The sequence below is a fragment of the Neoarius graeffei genome, chromosome 10 (assembly GCF_027579695.1).
Source record: "Neoarius graeffei isolate fNeoGra1 chromosome 10, fNeoGra1.pri, whole genome shotgun sequence".
Lineage (NCBI taxonomy): Eukaryota > Metazoa > Chordata > Actinopteri > Siluriformes > Ariidae > Neoarius > Neoarius graeffei.
The window spans coordinates 59309251-59327786 of NC_083578.1; the positions used below are offsets into that span (position 1 = coordinate 59309251).

Genomic DNA, 18536 nt, shown 5'->3' on the forward strand with positions numbered 1-18536 from the left:
TGCATTCAGGCAAACAGGTTTATGCAAGGATGAAGCGGAGACAGTGTTCTATTTCAAATTATACAAAATTTTTATTTTAAAATACTGATCATATTCACTTCTCTCACACACACTGGTAACAAGGGTAATACCTGATTAACACTAGGTCACTAACAAAAAAAACAAACTAACAAAACAGCAGGAGAGGGGTTACCAAAGGGAGACCAGAGCGGGGAGTGGGTCAGAATGACCACACGCACACGGCACTGCACACCCAGTGTCACTACTCCACAAATGACAGTGAGACACACAGACAAATACCCACCACCAAATGCTCAGGCCCCCTGCTGGATGTCCCCAAGCCTACCGAAAAAAAGGAGAAATAACAATTAATAAACAAAATGGCCCGCCAGGATTTGGCTATGTCTGAACCCACCAGGCTAACGGATGGGATATTTACAAACCACACATGATGACACACACACACCCACACACAAATCACTACAAATTATACATCCCCAAGGGCACGACAAAACACCTTGGCCAAGGCAAAAAAAAAAAATATATGGAAACAAATGTAAACCCCCGGCCGCCCTGGAGGGCAAACCCCCACCAGCAGCACAGCACCAAATGAAACACTTACCAAGAAAATTGAAAACAAACAATATAAGATAAATTAGCAAAAGAAACCAAAAAACAAATAAATCAGTAACCTATTCATCAAGTTTCCCAGAGCCACTGTTCCCACTGCCCTCACACACACACACACACACACACACACACACACACACACACCGCACACTTACATACACCCGAACCACGATGAAGAGACAAACTCACACACCAACAACACACATACACACTTCCAAATAAAACTCCATAGAGACAAAACAGCAGCCAATGTCTGAAATGCAGCCCCAATTGCCTGCAGTCTTAGCAGCGATCCACCACGAACCAAAAGGGAAAGTTCTTGTCGCACTTTCAACCGCAGCACAAGGTAGAGTAGCCGGCAGCTCGTATACAGGTCAGGCACGCGACAGCGCAGCCAACTTCCCAATTACTCTGCCCTAAAGCAAAGAAAGATGTTAACCACCCGATGTACCAAATCACAATGGCAGACACGCGTTATAAAATAGTCACTTACCAATCACTTGGTAAACATACACCCAAACAGGCAACAATGCCGAACCGACACAGGTACACTCAATGTTCTACCCTAGAACAATGAAGCCATTAACCACAATGACTGAATTTCGTTAGCAAGTTCCGATGCACTTGCCTCACATACCACATTTCATGACACCGAAAGAAATGTAGGTCAACATACCTTCACGGTCGAGATGTAAACCTAACCAAATGCTGTATGCAAACAAGACGCTCTTAAGCCAACGCCAAACTCGAGGTAAAACAGTTGATTTCGCTTACCTGACCGCCGCTGCTCCCTACTTTTATAGAAATATCCCACCCGGCAACTCAATCTGAAGTCGCTTGTCATGACTTCAGTCAATGCGACTGCTGCCAGGCTTAAAGGCACTGACACACCACTACAATCTACCCCCCCCTTCTTTTATCGTCGACCCAACGACACACACATTCTTCCCAAACGTAAATAAAAGCATGGACCCAGTCAAGGGTTACTGGTCTTTACTCCACATGGTAATCGATAAAGATTGGAGTATTGACCTGCTGTGGCCCGAATGGTGCAATGCAGAGGTTGTTCACTACTGCCAAGGCAGGGCGCCAATGGCTGAATGGCCAGTGGCTCCCCAGCCGATGTAGATGGAGTATCCTGAGTACTCGTACCTGGACCCTCTAACTCCTGCAGAGGATTGTCTAGAGGCGTGTCTGTCATGGCTGTAGTGCGATGACCAACACTACCTGCTTGTTCACCCAGGAGGATATCTTCCTCACTGGATAACTCCCTTGGATCAGCAGTGAATAGCTCTTCCTGCTGGACCAACCCCTGAGAATTGCCATCAGCATGAGGCCCCAATAACCCTTTCAACATATTATGATGCACTTGTTTCCGCTTACTCACGTCATTAGCAGGGGCAACGGTGTACACAGCCCTGCCTTCCGAAGGTGCCCGCAGAACTGTGTGTACCAGAGGATTCCACTGGTCCTGGATTTTATTCTGGCCCCCTACCCCATGATCGCGCACATACACCAACTGCCCTACCCTTAAAGCAGGGCCCCGCACCCGGGAGTCATGCTTGTCCTTGCGATATTCCACCGCAGCTGCAAGGTGTTCTCTAGCCCCATCAAAAGCTACTTGGAGCCGAGTCTGGTGTTCCTGCACCCAATCACATACCCTTCCATAGCCTGGCTTCCAGACCCGGCCCAGGAGGAAATCCACAGGCAGTTGTGGTTCCTGCCCAAACATTAGAAAGTGGGGAGATTCTCCTGTAGCCTGATGTGGGGTGGTATTGTAACAGAACAGCACATGTGGAAGACAAGCTGCCCAGTCCCCCTTGCTGGAGACCGGCAAGGTGCGCAGCAAATTGTGCAATCTGCGGTTAAACCGCTCACATTGGCCATTGCCGGCTGGGTGATACGGCGTTGTCCGGGATTTCTGGATACCGTACATGCTGCAAAGTTGTTGGATGAGGACGCTCTCAAAACAGCGTCCCTGATCAGAATGAAGCCGACTAGGGATACCGAACCGGTAAAACCATTCCGTTACTAAAACCTGGGCCACAGTCGGGGCCCGCTGATCTCGTGTGGGGACTGCAATGGAATATTTGCTAAAGACATCAGTTATTATGAGGACATTCTCTATCCCCTCAATAGTTGGCTCTAATGTGGTAAAATCCACTGCCACCATTTCATTCGGCCGTGATGCAAACAAATGACCCATGAATGTGGAGGCCGGGGGGGGCAGTTTCCTTAGCCACCTGACATTGGGGGCACTCCCTACACCACTGGTGAACCTCCGCAAACATGCGTGGCCAGTAGCACCGTTGACAGACCAACTCAAGGGTCCGATTGACCCCTTGGTGGCCGTGCTGCTGGTGGAGTTGCTGCAAAATTTCTGACCTTAAAGCAACTGGCAAAATCAGCTGGCAACACTCTTCACCACCATTGGGGTGAAGGACCCGTCAATAAAGCACTCCTTCCCTTTCAATTAGCCGGTCCCACTGGTGCAGCAAGGTAAGCACCAGGGGCGAAAGGGTTTCCCTTTCCTCACGTGTCGGCCGCCGCTGGTCTCTCCAAAAGACCAGGGCCGACTGGATAATGGGGTCACTCTCCTGCAAAGCCCACAAGTCAGGAGGGGCATGAGATGGTAACACTGAAACCATCAGTTGGGCGGCCCTAATGCTGTCGCTATGGCCTACTACCTGCTGCAGCAATTTAGGAACCGCCGTCCCTGGAGCCAGATCTTGCACACTGTCAGCCTCGGGTTGGTATTGCTTTGAGAGGGAGTCAGCATTGTGGTTTGACTTGCCTGATCGATACTTTAACTCAAAGTCAAACGATGCCAACTGGGCAGCCCATCGGTGTTCTACTGCACCCAACTTCGTAGAGAACAGGTGGCTCAACGGGTTGTTGTCCGTATAAACTAAACACTTTTGTCCCAGCAAATACTCCCTGAATTTCTCTGTAATGGCCCACTTAAGGGCGAGAAATTCCAGTTTCATGGAGCTATAATTGCTCATGTTTCGCTCTGTTGGTCTCAGGGTTCTACTGGCGTATGCTACAGGCCGTACCCTACCATTGTCCTCCTGCAACAAAACTGCCCCTAAACCACTATGGCTTGCGTCTACTTCGAGAATAAATGGCCGGCTGAAATCTGCATACGCCAATACTGGTGCTGAGACCAGCTTGTGCTTGAGTCCCTCAAAACTTGCCTCACACTCCTCTGACCAGGCCTCTGGCATAGTTCGCCCTGACGCCCGTCGGGACCGGTTCCCACTAAGCTCAGCCACCAGCCGATGTAAAGGGGCTGCTGCTTTTGCAAAGCCTTCAACAAAACGCCGATAATAGCTGGCGAAGCCAAGAAAGGATCGAAGCTCAGACACATTAGTAGGCCGTCGCCATTTGGAGACGGCTTCCACTTTGTCTGGGTCAGTAGAGACCCCATGCTGGGAAATGATATGGCCAAGATAGCGTACCTCCAGTTTGAAAAACGCACACTTCCCTAACTTGGCCTTGAGCCCCTCCGTCTGTAGCCGCATCAACACCATTTCCAGCCACTGCAGGTGTTGCACCACAGTAGATGAAAAGATCACAATATCGTCAAGATAAAGTAAAATGGAATGGCATTGTTGGTCACCGAACATGCGTTGCATGAGTCTCTGAAAAGTGCTTGGTGCATTACACAGGCCAAAGGGCATTCTGTTCCACTCGAACAACCTGAACGGGGTACAAAATGCCATTTTGGCCCGGTCACCTTCAGACACCGGAACTTGGTTGTACCCACTGGCTAAATCCATAGTGGAGAACCAGCGGGCGCCTGCCAACATATCCAGCGTCTCCTCAATACGTGGAAGAGGGAAGGCGTCCTTCTGAGTTCTGGCATTCAAAAGGCGATAATCCACGCAAAGCCTTAAACTACCATCCTTTTTCTTAACCAGAACCAGAGGTGAAGCAAAGGGGCTGCTACTCTCTCTTATGACCTTGGCCTGGAGAAGTTAGTTAATGTGCATTTTCACTGCCTCATAGTCAGAAGGTGCAATGCGCCTATAGCACTGCCTAACTGGGGCCGGATCTAACAAGGGGATGTCATGAGAAATCAGGGTAGTACAGCCCAAATCTCCTTCGTGTGCTGAAAAGACAGAAGAATACTTCAACAAAAGCACACGAACCTCTGACTGTTCAGCATCAGTCAGGGGAGACAGGTCAACAGCCCTAATTTGTTCCTCCATTGACACCGGGGTGGGCAATTGACCATCCAAAGTGGCAGTAGCAGAACGAACCTCAACAACACCCCGAGGTAAACTAACAATGGAGACCATGCTCAGCTGTCCGAGCCTGGTGCGAGGATAGAGCATAACATTGGTAGAACCAACATTAACCACTGGGATATGTGCCAGACCCTGGGTCACCTGTACAAGGGCAGGGGAAACCAACAGTCCCCCTGGCAATCCCAGGTCGGTTGGCTCAAACAGTGTGCCAAGCCCTGAAAACTGTTCGGAACAAGTAGCTGCAACCACCTTTATGGTACCCCCTGGAACTCACCATGGCCTTCGGCCACTAACGTTTACTGGACCGCTAGACTTAGCCAGGGGCTGCAAATCAACCTGATGGCAATGCTGTAACGCTTTAACCACCGGCTGTGGGGCTGTAGACACAGAAGAAAGATCAAACAATGTGGGACCATATTGTCCAAACAGTTCCTGGTAACACTTACTAAACACATTCATTCCTAGAACCCCAGGAACCTGGGCTAACATAGCACCTGGTGGGTCCCGAATGACCAGCACACCACAGCCATCCATACTCTTACCAGAAAGTTCTACGTCCAGCTCCAAGTACCCCAAATACGGAATCTCTAGGCCATTAGCGGCACGAAGTTGTAGCCAGTGACATGATTGTAAATGCTCCTGGCCCAAAGGTTTAAAATCCGCCAAAAAGAAGCTTTCCGTCATCATAGACACCATGGACCCTGTGTCGATCAGGCATGGGACCTGGACCCCACTCATCAGGACGAACAAATGTGGACAGTTGGATAATAAGCCTTGGGTAGCATTAAAAGAACCAGGGGCAGTGCCTGAGCCAAGGGAAGCCCCCTCCGGACTGTGGCTCCTCAGTCCGGCGGGTATTAGTTTTCCGATGGCCTAGTCGAACGAGCAGGCCGGTTATCAAGGGCCATTGCATCTCTATGAGGGGCGGCAGGTGGTGGTCCCACCACTCTCTCCCCGTCGCACTCCCTCGCATAATGACCTGGCTGCTGGCAGCGCCTACAAACGACAGGCCCATCCCGGGGGAACCGACCCCGCCTCTGGGGCTCCTGCAGTGCGGCCATACTACGAGTAAGATTATTGATCTGAATCTGCTGTTGTTTCAACATCTCCTTTAATTCTTCCATATCTGACTTTAGCTCCGGCCTACTGTGAAGACCACTGGTCACCACACAGGACGTACCAGAGACCCCGAATATTCTATCACCGCCCGACGGGAGGGAAAAACTACGTGACCGCAGCGGTTCTAAAGAACCCTCTCGTTCCCAGCATATGGCTTCCTTGCGAACTTCAATCAAGGTAGCTAATGGCTTATCACGAATAAAGAGTTTTAATTCACGATGCAAGGCACCCTCACCGACATGTTCCACGAACTGGTCACGAAGCAGGACGTCTGCATTAATAATACCCTCCGGTGCACACCCCTTCACGTTATCCATGAGGTTCATTAAGGCAATAGAAAACTCAAGCAATGACTCCCCCTCCTGCTGCTTTCTGGAAAAGAAAGCCTCCTGCAAAGCTACATATGACTGTGGACAACCATATAGCTCCTGCAAAATCTCCAGAATCTTCTCTGGGTTCTCCCTTTCCTCTCTCGACCTATAACGGATCTCTTCCTGAGTGTCGCCCTCCAGATGGTCAAAGAGGAAATACGCTTTGTCAATTGTAGACAGATGCCTAGCCTGCATACAGGCTGCCGCTTCCTCTTTCCACTCCTCGATGCCTATACCTACACTACCCCTAAAGATGGGACACTTCTTCTCCCTAGGAATAAACACTAACTGTTAGGTAGTGGGGCCGGCTAATGGGGTAGGGTCGACTGAACCTGCGTTCGAGGCCTCACCTGACTGAGCAGTTCTTAGACGCTCATTCTCGATTCTCAGTTGGGCCACTAAATCCCTAAGCTCTTGCATTTCTGCCATAATGCACCACAATATTTAAACAGAATCTCTAAGTTTACAAGCTCACAGGAGATGACTGGGAAGAAACTCCAAGAAGGCTGCAGTCTCCTGAGGTCACGCCGATAACTGGCTGCTGCTTTGTCTCTGAAGGAAGAAAAAAAAAAACTCACACCACCCACTCAGCTGTCCTTATTCCTACATACCCATACAGCAAAATGGTATCAGTGGCATGAAATATAAAACCCAAGTTTACAAAATAGAACACCAGTCTCTGTTCTTTTATGCAAATCCTGCTGACTACGCCACAATGTAGAGGTGGCAGTAAAGGTGACTACGCCACCCACGGGAGATCTAGTCTCCACGTGGGAAATTACCATTGATAAGAAACCAACAATTCTCAATTTAACCAAATTTCATACACTTTAGCACATGCATTCAGGCAAACAGGTTTATGCAAGGATGAAGCGGAGACAGTGTTCTATTTCAGATTATACAAAATTTTTATTTTAAAATACTGATCTTATTCACTTCTCTCACACACACTGGTAACAAGGGTAATACCTGATTAACACTAGGTCATTAACAAAAAACACAAACTAACAAAACAGCAGGAGAGGGGTTACCAAAGGGAGACCAGAGCGGGGAGTGGGTCAGAATGACCACACGCACACGGCACTGCACACCCAGTGTCACTACTCCACAAATAACAGTGAGACACACAGACAAATACCCACCACCAAATGCTCGGGCCCCCTGCTGGATGTCCCCGAGCCTACCGAAAAAAAGGAGAAATAACAATTAATAAACAAAATGGCCCGCCGGGATTTGGCTATATGTCTGAACCCACCAGGCTAACGGATGGGAGATTTACAAACCACACATGATGACACACACACACCCACACACAAATCACTACAAATTATACATCCCCAAGGGCATGGCAAAACACCTTGGCCAAGGCAAAAAAAAAAAAAATATGGAAACAAATGTAAACCCCCGGCCGCCCTGGAGGGCAAACCCCCACCAGCAGCACAGCACCAAATGAAACACTTACCAAGAAAATTGAAAACAAACAATATAAGATAAATTAGCAAAAGAAACAAAAGATTGAAACAAAAAAATAAATAAATCAGTAACCTATTCATCAAGTTTCTCAGAGCCACTGTTCCCACTGCCCTCACACACATACAGCACACTTACATACACCCGAACCACGATGAAGAGACAAACTCACACACCAACAACACACATACACACTTCCAAATAAAACTCCGTAGAGACAAAACAGCAGCCGATGTCTGAAATGCAGTCCTAATTGCCTGCAGTCTTAGCAGCAATCCACCACGAACCAAAAGGGAAAGTTCTTGTCGCACTTTCAACCGCAGCACAAGGTAGAGTAGCTGGCAGCTCGTATACAGGTCAGGCATGCGACAGCGCAGCCAACTTCCCAATTACTCTGCCCTAAAACAAAGAAAGATGTTAACCACCCGATGTACCAAATCACAATGGCGGACACGCGTTATAAAATAGTCACTTACCAATCACTTGGTAAACATACACCCAAACAGGCAACAATGCCGAACTGACGCAGGTACACTCAATGTTCTACCCTAGAACAACGAAGCCATTAACCACAATGACTGAATTTCGTTAGCAAGTTCCGATGCACTTGCCTCACATACCACATTTCATGACACCGAAAGAAATGTAGGTCAACATACCTTCACGGTCGAGATGTAAACCTAACCAAATGCTGTATGCAAACAAGACGCTCTAAAGCCAATGCCAAACTTGAGGTAAAACAGTTGAATTTGCTTACCTGACCGCCTCTGCTCCCTGCTTTTATAGAAATATCCCACCCGGCAACTCAATCCCAAGTCGCTTGTCATGCCGTCAGTCAATGTGACTGCTGCCAGGCTTAAAGGCACCAAAACACCACTACAAATGCACTGGCATTCTCTTACCATTAGGGAGACAAAATTGACCAAACTGCTCTGCTTTCAGCGGGCTGAGGCCTCCTTCCAGGAATCCATGATGCCGATGTCCGGTGTCCTTTCTTAATCCATGAGTGGACAAATGGCACCGGGTTAAATTTCTCGATAGGGGGTCCATTCAAGTCGATGAACAACAAGGCAGTGAGGCTCGGGGCATGCAGTCTGTTTCTAGTTTTATCGTCTGTGTCATTGCAAGCGGAAAACCCCCTTTCGCACTCCGTAGACATCGGGAGAACAGTGCTGCTTGCGATGATAAGTTTGTTCAATGTTTTTCCCTGAGAAGAACCTTGCAGTTTCCAGTCTCTGAATTCATTGACAGCCTCGGTGGCAGGTTCTCTGAGGAGTTTCGCAAACTTCCCCACCTCGCATTCACTAAACAGCACTAGTTCTGACCTGTCTGTGGGCCAGAAGTGTAGATCCAAAGGTTTCAGCATGGCAACTAGCTCACTGTCAGGAAGACGTTTTCTGAGATTGTCAATAATGGACTGATAAAATTGTCCCTTGTTTCTTAGGCTGCGTTTCCCTGAGCATAACAGTTTTGAGTTGACCACTTGTTACGCCTGCTTGAATTTTGGATTCTGTTTTACCACCAACTTCTTTCATGGCAGTGAGCACCTCAATAGTTTGGTGAATATGCCTACTGGCATCCACCAGAGACGTATCCCTTCTCTGAAGTCTCAGTGAGAGCCCTTGCAGCTCACGCAGAACGTCTTTCATTATTGCCAAGTCAGAGAGAAAAACAGTGGATGTCAGATGCTTGAGTAAGCCAGCATACTTGGTCCTCTCTGTACCAGTACACGAGTCATCTTCACTGGCTGTTCTAAAGTGGTGTGCCAACACAGGAAAATCTTTCAGTACAGCTTTGATGGTGTTGAAACTGCTGGACACCCACCTTATGGTTAAGATTTTCACAATTTTTAGAATCTGCATGTTGAGCTCTGCAGTGGCTCTCTCTAACTCCCTTGCGTTTTTTTGTAGATTGGTGGTACAGACTATGCAGCTTGGAAATAAAAAATTCAAAATTATTGCACCCTGCCACAATCTTCAAAGAGTTGGCTACAGCTAATTCTAATCGGTGTGCAAGGCAATGCACAGCCTGCAGTTGAGGGAAGTCTTGTGTAAGTCTCTCAGGCTACATCCACACGACAACGGCAACGAGATGTTATTTAAAAAAATATCGCGTCCAAATGGGCAATGATCAGTAAAATATCAGGTCCATATGGCAACGCAACGCTTGCTGAAAACGATGCAATACACATGCCACACCTCTAGGGGCGCTGTAAGACGGTCCCTTCGGAGACACCAGAACAATAGAAGAAGTAAGGACGCATGCGCATAAACTATTATGCGTGAGACTTCATATTAGCCACAAAGTCAGGAAAATCTGTTCGTAAAATTACGTTATAATGACCAAATACAATGAAAAGTATTTTTCCATTTTCACCTGTGAAAGGTAATCCCATGTGATCTCGTTTGGATGGTAAACCTGTTGGTACAGTTAAACGCAGCACATGAATGAGGCATCTTTATTCTCCGCTTTGACCTATCCAATATGGCGGCGAGGATGACGTATGATTCTACGCGTAAGGCGGCATCTTTAATTGTCCGGAATAAATTGAATGCTACACGTTGATGGATTAATTTGTTGTTCTATGCCCTTTTTGAGGAATGTATTGTAGGACTTAAACCAACATCTGAAGAGGTGAGATCGCTCCTTTTTTTCCCTATTTTTGCTGACGGGATTGACTCTGCCCTAAGGGCTATTTTCTCTCTCTCTCTCTCACTTTGCACCATTACACAATAAATATTCACAGTGAAAATATTTTGTAAGCGCGTTTCATGAACCAAGTTATAGGATTTGTTGACAACTCGCATCGAGTTCGTTACACTTCTACCCGGCGTGAAGCACTGACAGTCGTGGTTGTGACGTCATCGTAAACAAATCCGTTCTACTCATCCAGACGACTTCGCAACGGCAACGTTGCCAGATCTTTCCACTCTGGAACCCGTTCTCAAAAAGATTGCGTTTTGGGCACCCAAAACACCGGTGCAGTGTGGACGCCAGGCCTAAGCGATAAGCAATTGTATCGGATTCACCTGAATCCGTTGCCGTGTGGACAGGGCCTCAATGAGTCCTGTCTGTCTCCCAGTAAGGACAGCGGCTCCGTCTGTGGCTATACTCATTAGGGTTTTTTTGAGAAATTCTTCATTCATCCCAGCCCTTTGAAGACTATTTTTTAGCGCATTGTGAAGAGATTCTGCATCCCCGTGGTCCAACTCAACTATGTTAAAAAACACGTTTTCCACATCCCCGTTACCTGTAACATCACACCTAATGTAGATAATTATGTATGAGCGTCCATGAACCGTGCTTTCATCCAGCATTAGGCTGATGCATGAATCAAGTGTTAAAATATGTGAAACAAGTTTCTTTTTCATTTCATCTGCTATATGTTCAACAATTGAAGCACAAGAGTGATCAGAACGGTGGGCAGGGCCCACTTTCACACCATTTAGTTCATTAAGTTTCATCTCATCTCATTATCTCTAGCCGCTTTATCCTGTTCTACAGGGTAGCAGGCAAGCTGAAGCCTATCCCAGCTGACTACGGGTGAAAGGCGGGGTACACCCTGGACAAGTCGCCAGGTCGTCACAGGGCTGACACATAGACACAGACAACCATTCACACTCACATTCACACCTATGGTCAATTTAGAGTCACCAGTTAACCTAACCTGCATGTCTTTGGACTGTGGGGGAAACCGGAGCACCTGGAGGAAACCCACACGGACACGGGGAGAACATGCAAACTCCGCACAGAAAGGCCCTCGTCGGCCACGGGGCTCGAACCCCGACCTTCTTGCTGTGAGGCGACAGCGCTAACCACTACACCACCATGCCGCCCCATTAAGTTTCATGATGGGAGTCATTTTTATGTATGGCAACCTCTCTTTTGCGATCGAGTAGGCCGTCCTGAATGAGCTTGCTGTCCCATCGAAAGCAGCTGAACTTAGTTCCACAACTTTTGTCGGAAGAACGTCTTTTTTTTTAGTTCTGCTAGTTCGATTGCTTGTGTGTGTGCAAGACTGTCACGGTGTAGGTAAATTTTTTTCCACAACTGCTTTTAACTCGGCTACTTACTGTCCCATTGACCCAGGCATCTGACAGATGTACGCCAGTCTTTTTGTCATTAAGCAAGAGTCTTTGCTGCCTTGCAGGCAGAGCATCCTAGGCCGTTCATGCCTGTAAATACCCACGGATTTCTCTCTCTCCATGATCGCCACTGAGCAAGCCCCCAGTTCTTCTGCAGGTGGTGCTCCATATCCCTACTGGACCCTGTTCCAGGCTCGCCATCCCTTTCCGATACAACGTCTTAGATGTCGTCGGTAAGTGGCCCATGTTCATGATAGGTTGTACCTTTCAGAGTAACGTCTCCCTCGATCTCAGCATGGATATCATTCTCATTAGAGCTAGTGGAGGTCTGGTTAGCTGGTGCTAGGACAACGTTTTCTGCAAAGGTGTCTTTTAGTTTTTAAGTGGTAAAGCCAAAACTTGTCAGGACTGAGCATGAATTCGGCACCGATGGTCTTTTTTTCGGTGGCACGGTGGAAGACAGTGGTATTTATCTGTATTCTATATTCATCTTTGACTCAAGGCATGGTGAAGTGTCTTCTTCGGATTAAGTTTCACAAGCCATCAAATTGATTGTTTGCAGTTTGCACGCATAGCCTAGTGGTGTGGTGGTGAAGTGCAACTGTGCATATGGCAATTTAACACGTTCGCTTAGGGCACACTGTAATCGGAAATGAGTTTTATTTATGATTAAAACATGGTGTATTTCAGAGACCCCCACAGATTACTGACTTTGTTTCTTTCATGGGAGCCATTGCTCACTCTATGGGAGCTCAGCTCCCTCTGGCTCCCACGTAATTCGAACACTGAAACCCACCAACATCCCAGAGTTGAAGTTGTTCTGTACAGAGGAATGGGCTAAAATTCCTCCAAGCCAGTGTGCAGGACTGATCAACAGTTACTGGAAAGATTTAGTTGCAGTTATTGCTGCACAAGGGGGTCACACCAGATACTGAAAGCAAAGGTTCACATACTTTTGCCACTCACAGCTATATAATATTGGATCATTTTCCTCAATAAATAAATAAATTACCAAGCAAAATATTTTTTTCTCATTTGTATAACTGGGTTCTCTTTATCTACTTTTAGGACTTGTGTGAAAATCTGATTGTGTTTTAGGTCATATTTATGCAGAAATATAGAAAATTCTAAAGGGTTCACAAACTTTCAAGCACCACTGTGGTGCTTGAAAGTTTGTGAACCCTTTAGAATTTTCTATATTTCTGCATAAATATGACCTAAAACATCATCAGATTTTCACACAAGTCCTAAAAGTAGATAAAGAGAACCCAGTTAAACAAAGGAGACAAAAATATTATACTTGGTCATTTATTTATTGAGGAAAATGATCCAATATTACATATCTGTGAGTGGCAAAAGTATGTGAACCTCTAGGATTAGCAGTTAATTTGAAGGTGAAATTAGAGTTAGGTGTTTCCAATCAATGGGATGACAATCAGGTGTGAGTGGGCACCCTGTTTTATTTAAAGAACAGGGATCTATCAAAGTCTGATCTTCACAACACATGTTTGTGGAAGTGTATCATGGCACGAACAAAGGAGATTTCTGAGGACCTCAGAAAAGGCATTGCTGTTGCTCATCAGGCTGGAAAAGGTTACAAAACCATCTCTAAAGAGTTTGGACTCCACCAATCCACAGTCAGACAGATTGTATACAAATGGAGGAAATTCAACACCATTGTTACCCTCCCCAGGAGTGGTCGACCAACAAAGATCACTCCAAGAGCAAGGCGTGTAATAGTCGGCAAGGTCACTAAGGACCCCAGGGTAACTTCTAAGCAACTGAAGGCCTCTCTCACATTGGCTAATGTTAATGGTCATGATCAGGAGAACACTGAACAACAATGGTGTGCATGGCAGGGTTGCAAGGAGAAAGCCACTGCTCTCCAAAAAGAACATTGCTGCTCGTCTGCAGTTTGCTAAAGATCACGTGGACAAGCCAGAAGGCTATTGGAAAAATGTTTTGTGGACGGATGAGACCAAAACAGAACTTTTTGGTTTAAATGAGAAGCGTTATGTTTGGAGAAGGAAAAGACTGCAGTCCAGCATAAGAACCTTATCTCAACTGTGAAACATGGTGGTGGTAGTATCATGGTTTGGGCCTGTTTTGCTGCATCTGGGCCAGGACGGCTTGCCATCATTGATGGAACAATGAATTCTGAATTATACCAGCCAATTCTAAAGGAAAATGTCAGGACATCTGTCCATGAACTGAATCTCAAGAGAAGGTGGGTCATGCAGCAAAACAACAACCCTAAGCACACAAGTCATTCTACCAAAGAATGGTTAAAGAAGAATAAAGTTAATGTTTTGGAATGGCCAAGTTAAAGTCCTGACCTTAATCCAATTGAAATGTTGTGGAAGGACCTGAAGCGAGCAGTTCATGTGAGGAAACCCACCAACATCCCAGAGTTGAAGCTGTTCTGTATGGAGGAATGGGCTAAAATTCCTCCAAGCCAGTGTGCAGAACTGATCAACAGTTACCGGAAATGTTTACTTGCAGTCATTGCTGCACAAGGGGGTCACACCAGATACTGAAAGAAAAGGTTCACATACTTTTGCCAGTCACAGATATGGAATATTGGATAATTTTCCTCAATAAATAAATGACCAAGTATAATATTTTTGTCTCATTTGTTTAACTGGGTTCTCTTTATCTACTTTTAGGACTTGTGTGAAAATCTGATGATGTTTTAGGTCATATTTATGCAGAAATATAGAAAATTCTAAAGGGTTCACAAACTTTCAAGCACCACTGTAGCTGCCTGGCAATTCAGGTCAACAAATGTAAAGATGGCAGAACACCCTAATCTAATTTATATTAGCATTCTCTTTGTCCACTGTCGTCTAAAAAAATGTCAGTTTGTCATGAGCATTCCTTTCCAATTGTCTTCTGTATTGCAGGCATAGCCATAACTAGCTATGAGGACACTGGGGTCTAGACCTCAGTAGTTTCAAAAGTTTGGGTTTTTGTGAGTATATGGAGAGGTATCTATAGGACACCTAGGGGAGTGTGAGACACATTAGTACACTAATAGGGAGGAGAGATCAGCTCAGATCAACTGTGTTGTTCTTTAATAACATATCAGTTTACTGTGGAAAAAGCATGAAGATATTGTAAAATGTCCTGTTTATGGAGATTGAAATCAACAGGTTGCCTATCCTCTTTGGACACAAGGAAAAATGCGATGGAACTTCACGTGTACAATTGTACACGTTATGTCCAAAGGAGTTAATCTGTCTTGTCCTTGTTTTATGTCTTCAACAATTTTTAAATATATACAGTACTGTGCAAAAGTCTTAGGCACCCTATGTTTTTTTTTCATGCAAACTTTGTTATAGATTTCTATTTTATGACTTCTACATTATTGAGTCAGTACAAATACATTGTAGAGTTCCAAATGTTCATTTTCCAACAAAAAGTTAAATGTTACAGGAAAAAAAGTTTGTATCTGAGCAGCATATTACATAAGAGACCATTTTTCAGATGAAAAAGAAAACATAATGAAGGCTACTGGGTTTTGGTGCAAAATTAAGAATTGAGTGTGACAAAGTGTCCAGAAGAACTGTGGCTGGTTCTGCAAGATGCTCAGTAAAACCTACAGCTCATTTCCTTATCAAACTGCACTAAGTGTACCTGAGACTACTATATATTTTTTTAAAGCAAAGGGTCGTCTCACACCAAATATTGACTTTTTCATTTATTATGGCTTACTGCTGCTTATAGTATCTTTTTTTTTTAATGTTAACATTTCATTTCATTGTTTTTGAAGGCATCTTTACAGCATTTTTGCACTTTTGCACAGCACTGTACATCTCCTCCATAATCAGCCTTCCTGGTCACACTATTCTGATTGATTTTAATTTCTTTCCCCTGCTGGTGGGTGGCCAATGTAGGTAGTATGGAGAACCATACCAAGGAAGTTGTCAAGAAACTCCTCCAAAGCATAAGCTTTCTCTGTTTAGGAAGTGGGTAAACTCACGAGATGGCTGAATATGGTGAGTAGCAATATCAGTATCAGAAAAGATTAAAACATAAGAAGCTGCATCTTCCTGCAAAATCAGCTGGATGGCATGATAATTGTTAGATGACCACAGTGTTGTTTAAAAACAGTAGGCAATTTAGTTTTTAATGTTCTTAGAGAAGAAGGGATGGAAATAAAATCACAGAAGCACACATCTGAATTACAGTAGGTTTAAAATGACCTTCCATGAGCAATAATTGTCAAGTATATACAGTGGGGCAAAAAAGTATTTAGTCAGTCACCAATTGTGCAAGTTCTCCCACTTAAAAAGATGAGAGAGGCCTGTAATTTTCATCATAGGTACACTTCAACTATGAGAGACAGAATGGGGGGAAAGAATCCAGGAAATCACATTGTAGGATTTTTAAAGAATTAATTGGTAAATTCTTCAGTAAAATAAGTATTTGGTCACCTACAAACAAGCAAGATTCCTGGCTCTCACAGACCTGTAACTTCTTTAAGAGGCTCCTCTGTCCTCCACTCGTTACCTGTATTAATGGCACCTGTTTGAACTCGTTATCAGTATGAAAGACACCTGTCCACAACCTCAAACAGTCACACTCCAAACTCCACTATGGCCAAGACCAAAGAGCTGTCAAAGGACACCAGAAACAAAATTGTAGACCTGCACCAGGCTGGGAAGACTGAATCTGCAATAGGTAAGCAGCTTGGTGTGAAGAAATCAACTGTGGGAGCAATTATTAGAAAATGGAAGACATACAAGACCACTGATAATCTCCCTCGATCTGGGGCTCCACACAAGATCTCACCCCGTGGGGTCAAAATGATCACAAGAACGGTGAGCAAAAATCCCAGAACCACATGGGGGGACCTAGTGAATGACCTGCAGAGAGCTGGGACCAAAGTAACAAAGGCTACCATCAGTAACACACTACTCCACCAGGAACTCAAATCCTGCAGTGCCAGATGTGTCCCCCTGCTTAAGCCAGTACATGTCCAGGCCCGTCTGAAGTTTGCTACAGAGCATTTGGATGATCGAGAAGAGGATTGGGAGAATGTCATATGGTCAGATGAAACCAAACTAGAACTTTTTGGTAAAAACTCAACTTGTCGTGTTTGGAGGCGAAAGAATGCTGAGTTGCATCCAAAGAACACCATACCTACTGTGAAGCATGGGGGTGGAAACATCATGCTTTGGGGCTGTTTTTCTGCAAAGGGACCAGGACGACTGATCTGTGTAAAGGGAAGAATGAATGGGGCCATGTATCGTGAGATTTTGAGTGAAAACCTTCCATCAGCAAGGGCATTGAAGATGAAACGTGGCTGGGTTTTTCAGCATAACAGTGATCCCAAACACACTGCCCGGGCAATGAAGGAGTGGCTTCATAAGCATTTCAAGGTCCTGGAGTGGCCTAGCCAGTCTCCAGATCTCAACCCCATAGAAAATCTTTGGAGGGAGTTGAAAGTCCGTGTTACCCAGTGACAGCCCCAAAACATCACTGCTCTAGAGGAGATCTGCATGGAGGAATGGGCCAAAATACCAGCAACAGTGTGTGAAAACCTTGTGAAGACTTACAGAAAACGTTTGACCTCTGTCATTGCCAACAAAGGGTATATAACAAAGTATTGAGATGAACTTTTGTTATTGACCAAATACTTATTTTCCACCATAATTTGCAAATAAATTCTTTAAAAATCAGACAATGTGATTTTCTGGATTTTTTTTTTCTCATTCTGTCTCTCATAGTTGAGGTATACCTATGATGAAAATTACAGGCCTTTCTCATCTTTTTAAGTGGGAGAACTTGCACAATTGGTGACTGACTAAATACTTTTTTGCCCCACTGTATCAGGGAAAATGATCCATCCATTATCTGTAACCGCTTATCCTGTGCAGGGTCATGGGCAAGCTGGAGCCTATCCCAGCTGACTATGGGCGATAGGTGGGGTTACACTCTGGACAAGTCGCCAGATCATCACAGGGCTGACACATAGAGACAAACAACGATTCACACTCACATTCACACCTACAGTCAATTTAGAGCCACCAATTAACCTAACCTGCATATCTTTGGACTGTGGGGAAACCCGGAGCACCTGGAGGAAACCCACGCAGACACAGGGAGAACATGCAAACTCCACATAGAAAGGCCCCCATCGGCCAGTAGGCTCGAACCCAGAACCTTGCTGTGAGGCAAGTGCTAATCACTACGCCACCGTGCCGCCATGAAAAATTGATACATTTTCAAAAAAAATAAGAGTGGGATCCCTATTGGCAATCTGTCTTATCTTTCTATGGCATGAATCATTCCTTTCTCTTCTCAGTCCTCACATAGATACTTTGTCATGACTGGATTTGTCAGATCTGCTACATCCCCATCTGAACAAACCCCCCTCCCCCCACCGTACTACACATCAAATTACTATGACTTATGCTTAAGAAAATGCGGAATCCAGTCTGACATGAATACTTTATATTCATGAATATCAATTCATGAATGTTTATAATAGCACCTCACACTCCACCTCGGTCTATTGCATGCACTAAACAGTATAACTAGTAAACATGTATTAAACTTGTGGAAGCCCATTTCTTTCAGTCTAGCACAAAATTAAAATTTTC

The 18536-nt window shown here is 45.3% G+C and overlaps 1 protein-coding gene across 1 annotated transcript in view; it reads right to left on the reverse strand.

The window, feature by feature from the left end:
- Positions 1–269: 269 nt before the first annotated feature.
- Positions 270–18536, reverse strand: part of gpr173 (G protein-coupled receptor 173) — a 100893-nt gene continuing 82626 nt past the window's right edge. Inside the window, exon 2 of the mRNA XM_060931973.1 lies at positions 270–342. The gene's annotated coding sequence lies outside the window, so the exon portion shown is untranslated. The remainder of the gene's footprint in view (positions 343–18536) is intronic.